Source organism: Suricata suricatta, chromosome 6, assembly GCF_006229205.1.
Source record: "Suricata suricatta isolate VVHF042 chromosome 6, meerkat_22Aug2017_6uvM2_HiC, whole genome shotgun sequence".
Taxonomy (NCBI): Eukaryota; Metazoa; Chordata; class Mammalia; order Carnivora; family Herpestidae; genus Suricata; species Suricata suricatta.
The window spans coordinates 106424368-106430551 of record NC_043705.1 but is presented as its reverse complement, the minus strand read 5'-3'; the positions used below and the strand labels follow the sequence as shown (position 1 = coordinate 106430551).

Here is a 6184-nt window from a genome sequence, read left to right as displayed (position 1 = left end):
GGTGTTTAATGACAACACAGGCAAAGCACTCCGGGCACAGCTCCTGGGCGCCTGTTAATTTTCAGCTCAGGTCATTATCATCTCCCCGAGATCCCGAGATGAGACTTGGCATCTTCCAAGAGTTTTCCTAGGTGACTTGTTGACTTGGCAAACCCACAAGCTCCAAAGCTAAGGACATCCTGATGGCTCCCTAAGAGCCACTTCCCCCACAGCCCAGTGGCCCTCCTACTGGGAGGTGGAGCCTCTGCTGAAAAGGTGTTTGCAGCACCTCCACTCCCTCTGCTGCCCCCCCCCCCCCCCCCCCCCCCCCGCAAGTGGGGCTCCTCTGGGGCCCTGTCAGAATGGATTCTGCCAGCACAGCCCCAGCTCCAGGGGCCACTCTAACCCAGCCGTTGGCTGGATTTTAACTCCATATCAAATAGGATGCTAGACCCAGAACCCAGAGACCCCTCCAGCCGGGCTGCCCTGACCTCAGCTTCTCCATCAGGGCAGTCAGAGAACCAGTGGTACCCGGAGAGCTCTCTGATCCTGCCCTCTGATTGGCTTGCTTCTGCTTCCTGAAAGACCTCTATCTATGGAAGTCTGGCTTTGAAAGCCTTGGCTTTACATTTGCCTTTTTAAAAGTTTACTGTTTGTGGGAGGCAGAAGTCTCCGTCCTACTCCCCAGAACCTTACCCGGCAAAGAGGTGCTAAGGCTGGAGATGGAAGCGAGTTTGCGAATCCGTTGACCTTCATGTAGGGAGGTGGTCCTGACGATTCATTCATTCAGGTGGCTCAGTGTAATCACAAGTCTCCTTGAAAGTACAAGAGGGGCTCAGAGGAAGACGCAGGACCCGGGAGGTGCTGGCTCGAGGAAGATTTCCAACAGTGCCGGCTTTGAGGATGGATAAATGGGGCCATAAGCCAAGGAATGTGGGCAGCCTCTAGAAGCCAGAAAAGGCAGGGAAAACACATTTTCTGAGAGTCTGCGGAAGGACTGCAACCTGCTGACACCTTGATTTTAGCCAGTGAGACCCACTTTAGACTTCTGACCTCCAGAATCATAAGATAATAAATTGATGTTTTGGGTTTTTTTTTAATGTTTATTTTTGAGAAAGAGAGTGAGAGGCAGTGCACAGAGTAGGAGTGGGGAGAGAGAGGGGGACAGAGGATCTGAAGTATGCTCTGTGCTGACAGCAGGCAGCCTGATGGGGGCTTGATCTCAAGAACTGTGAGATCACGACCAGAGCTGAAGTCTGACGCTTAACCAACGGAGCCACCCAGGTGCCCCTAAGTTTGTATTGTTTAAACTACTAAGTCTGTGGTAATTTGTTACAGGGACAATAGGAAATGAATACACTATTCTTGACAACAGCAATTTATTGAGCTTCTGTTATAAGCCAGGCACTACACTCAGTGTCTCATGTATATTATCTCATTTAATATGCATAACAGTCCTGCAAGGTGGGTGTTTTTGTTCCCATTTTTTAAATGAAGAAAATGGGGCTCAGAGAAATTATATGACTTGGCCAAGGCCACATAGCTAGCTTGTAGTGGAGCAAAGATTCAAAGCCTAACTCTAAACCACTAGCTCTAAAGTCCATCCTCCACCAGCTCACCCAGGCTCCCCAGCGCTTCTCTGGAGTGGCCTAGATAACTCCTTAGAGAATCTTTGTTTTTAGATGCCAGACTGCAGTGTTCTAGGTCACCTCATTAATATACTGAGCCTAGCTGTTCTCTCTGAGGCTTAGTTTCTCAACCTGTAAAAAGGGGATAATGATGCTTGCTGGGCACGCTTTTCGGGCTATGGCAAAAATTAAACCAGACAGTGACTTGGAAAAATTGTGAACTAAGTGCTCTCTCCGTGTAAGAAATTCAGAATAAACCCACTGCCAAACTAGCGCAACTTCCCCAAACCATCCTAGTACCCTGTCCCTCCAGGGCCAGGCGAGGTCCCCAGGATAGATGGCCCCACTAGGGAGACCTTTTATGTTGTCGTGAAATAATAGAAAACAAATATATTGACCTCTGCCCCTAGTTCCTGGCACAGGGCTCCTTAAAACCTTTGGAATTTCCTAAGTGTTAAGAACACTAGGAGCATCTTTTGTTCTAATATTTGCCCTGTGTTCCTGACACAGAGTTCTTAAATCTCTTGGAATTTCCTGGGAGATAGGAGTATCTTTTGTTCTAAGAAAGAGAAAATTGGGGGCTGAAGCAGTAGACAGGCACGAGACACAACTCTGCTTTCTCTTCCATGGGAAGAAAAATTAGATCAGTAGTAAAAGTTGAAGATAGTGGGTCAGCATCTGAAAGGTCTTTCTAGCAGTCACAACTACTCAACCTTAAGATGTGCTTCTGGGGGCACCTGGGTGGCTCAGTTGCTTAAGCATCTGACGTCAGCTCAGGTCATGATCTCACGGTCCATGAGTTCGAGCCCTGTGTTGGGCTCTGTGCTGACAGCTCAGAGGCTGGAGCCTGCTTCGAATTCTGGGTCTCCCCCTCTCTCTGCCCCTCCCCTGCTCATGCTCTGTCTCTCAATAATAAACATTAAAAAAAAAAAAAAGATATGCCGCTGGCGAAGCTGTCATGAGTCCTGGAGCCAGGCCGATCTGGGTTGGAGTTCCAGGTCTTCTGCTCCTTGACACACCACTGGCAGAAAGTGAGGTTCCGTGAGCCTCAAGGTCCTCATCTGTAAAATAAAAATAATACTTACTTTGCAGTTATTAAGAGGATGAAATAAAAAAATATAGAGAAAGGGACAGGTACTATCCCAGAAACACTGCAGTCAGCATCAGTGGTAGCTCTGGAGTGGACTAGATAACCCCTTAGAGAATCTTTGTTTTTAGATGCCAGACTGCATTTCTTTATTTATTATTTAGTAATGCTAAATACTGAGCTCCCCATCACTAGGCATATCTAAGTGCAGATTAAGTGACCTGTTTGGGAGCATGCTCTAGAAGGTTTTGAAAGATTGGTGGCCACTTGGATAAGAGAGTGTGTAAGGTCCTCTCCATAGCTCCCCACCCTCACAGTTTCATTTCTAAGGAACTCAGTCTAAGCAATCTGATCAAAGGTGCATGCGGATTATTATTGCAGAACTGACTATTTTGGCTAAGAATGCAGAAAAACCCCAAATGCCCAACAATGAAGAAATGAATCATGATACATCCCTACCATGAAATACCAAGCAAATTGTTTGGAATGTTTTAGTACACATGTTTATTGACATGGGATGGTAATCACAACATAGTACTAAGTGAAAATGCAGATTATTAAAAATACGTGTTATCCTGTTCCATTTTATTTTTTAACCATTTCACAATGTTTGCATTAAAAACAGAAACTTGGAAAAATATGCTTTAAATATTCATGGTGGTTATCTCTGGATGGTAACCTTTGGAGCAAATTAAATCCTTTTGTTCAGGTTTGTCTACATTCTGTGATTTTTCTCTAAAGAGAGAGGATTACCTTTGTAGTAGTAATAAGCATAAAGGGTAACAGAGCTCTGAGGCTCTGTCAAATGCTGGGGTGAAGAGAGGACTCTATCTGAGATGAACAGTGAAGGCTGGTGACCCTAAACCCACACTGTCTCTCGCAGCTGAAATCCAGGAACATGGCAGAACTCCAAAGGCTCAGGAAAAGAGAGCCCTCAAAGCAGCCAGCCCCGGAGAGGTGAAGCCCCCAGGAGCCCCAGGTGGGGAAAGACCTAAAGCGGACCTGAGCCGGGAGACCCTGCAGATGAAGACCGCACCCCCCCCCCCGCAGATGCTGCAGCCCCACGTCTCCCAGCCCCCTCCATCCTGACCCAGGTGTTAGGGAGGGTCTGCTCCCAGAAGGTGGGGGACTCTCTGAGCCTGCGGGCTGGTGATGCCCTGGAGCTCTGCTGCCAGGGGAAGGGGGTTCGCTGGATGGTGTCCCAATACCTAGAAGAGAAGGGCAAAGAACGTCTGAGGTATGCCATGGGGTTGCTCCTGTGATTGCCTGAACGGGTTCAGGAGGAAGGCAGCAGTTCACACACGATTTGATGACACTTTTCATAGGGATGAAAATGGCCCAGAACCCACAAGGGGCTTCAGTTAGGCACAACTACAGGCATCTGAAATAGTAAGATGCGCTCACAAGACCCGCCAGATGTGGAGTGGTTTGACAGGACAGAGCCATGGCTTCCCCCAACCCTGGAGGTCACTTCCGGGGGCAGCAAACGGTGCCCATAGGGAGAAGGGTGGCAAATGTACGGGAAAGAGGCCGTCGGACCTATCTGTGCTTGAATGTCTGGCAGAGACACCCTCATGTCAGGGATGCCATCACACGGGAGGCAGAGATGAAGGCTAAGTTGACCCCACCAGCATTGCTCATGCCAAGTCCAGAAGAAAATCAGGCAGAGGCTGGGGTATAAAACTGGGTTCAGGAGATTTATCTACCCTCTCTCAATTCAGCCTCTTAAAGAGAGATTTCTTGGGACCCTGCCTCCTTTTGGGGGTGGGGTCGCTTAGAAGGCATTTACTGGCCTGAAGAGCGAGACACAAGGAAGGAGCCAAGGAGCACAAAGGCATTGGAGGGATGCCATTTGCAATGTAAGGACAAGGTCTGTGCAATCAGAAGATGTGCATGAGGCCAGAGACATAGGAGAGCAATCTGCAAATTCCCACAGCCTAAGTGGGGAAGGGGGACTGTCAGCCGACTCAAGGCTGTTGACTAGGTGTCCCAGGCCACCCCCATCCCCTGCCTACCTCGCCCTGGCCCAGCCCCATGCCTGTCTTTCAGAATCAAGCACTTAGCCATCACAGCCAGCTGCAGCTGGTGAACCCCACGGGCGCGGACACGGGAATACAGCTGCCAGGCTTGGCACTGCCGGGATGCCACATGTACGGAAGGCGAAGACCGCCAAGGAAAGACCTTCATCTTCTTCCCAGGTGCCCTGGAGTCAGGTCTCCAAGAGCATCAGTCAAAATGACAAAGCTGGAACCGCAAACTGGTCTTCAGCTGTCAGTCTAGAACCCCTTACCAGAGAGGAAAAAGCACCCCAGAGCGGGAATGGGGCAGGGAAAGTGGGATGTTAAGTCCCCATGAGGGACCTCATGTTCATAGGTGGTGGCAGAGCACCAGGAAACAACTGATCTGTGCCAAGCTCATTCTTCTCTCTCCCTCCTTCCTTCCCAGACCCAGAGGAGCTCTTTGTCCCCACTGAGGATTATTATGAGGTGGTGCAGTTGCACAGCCATCAATCGGTCCTGCTTCCCTGCCAGGTGACCAACCCTCTGGCCCATGTGACACTACACCAGGAGTTTCTCCCCGAGGAAGTCCCAGTGGATGGGATACACATTCCTTTGATGTGAAGAAGGGCTTCACCATCCACCGGCCCCGAGCATCCTTGGCTGGCTCCCTCTTCTGTTTGGCCAGCCTGGGCTGCTTAAGACAGATCTCTACCAAGTACATGGTGATCTACATCAAGTGTGTGTGGGCCTAGGGTCTCGGTTAGCAGGGAAGGGAGAATATGGGGACAGATGCCTCCTTTAGGGACCTCAGATTTGAGTTCTGTGGATCATGGAATGCTGAACAACCAACCAGCTTTTGACAACACCCCATGTAGTCAACCATCTTGTCCAGACAGGCATCAGTCAGCCATTGATTGACACTGCATCAGTGCAGCCTTTCTGTCTGTCCATCCACTCATTCTCAGTGATGTCACACTATTCCATTCACCCATCCTCCATCAGATCACCTATTCCATCATCTACCCATCCCTTATCGATTCAACCACCCCAACCATTCACCCTCTAGGAACTTACCCATCCCACCCATTCATTTCATTCAATGGTTCTAACAATCAGTTCAACGTGTTTGTCCCCATTTCTCTCCCATCTTCTCCATGGCAGACCTGTCGTCCTTCCCCAAACCCACCATCCAAGCTTCGGCAACATCGGTCCAACTGGGAGAGAACTTCAGTGTGACCTGTATGGCTCTGGGTGAGCTGGACATCGCTGTGGACTTTATCTGGGAGTATCCAGGGCAGAAGGTAAGCAGAGGGTAAGAGGAGGCTGTGCACGTGTGTGTGTGTGCGCGCGCACACACGCTGATGGTGTGTTGGGCAGGAGCCTGGGGGTGAGGAATTAGGATGAGGGCTAGGAGAGATCATGGCAGAGCGGAACCACTGCTTGACTGGGAATCTGAGGAACCTGACACTGCTTCTCTGCATGACCTTGGG

At 49.7% G+C, this 6184-nt stretch overlaps 1 long non-coding RNA gene across 1 annotated transcript; it reads left to right on the top strand.

Moving 5' to 3' along the window:
* The first annotated feature begins 4595 nt into the window (after positions 1–4595).
* On the top strand, positions 4596–6184 carry LOC115294940. The gene is made up of 3 exons (XR_003910225.1): positions 4596–4892; positions 5140–5225; positions 5856–6184. It is a non-coding gene; the product is annotated as an uncharacterized LOC115294940 (long non-coding RNA).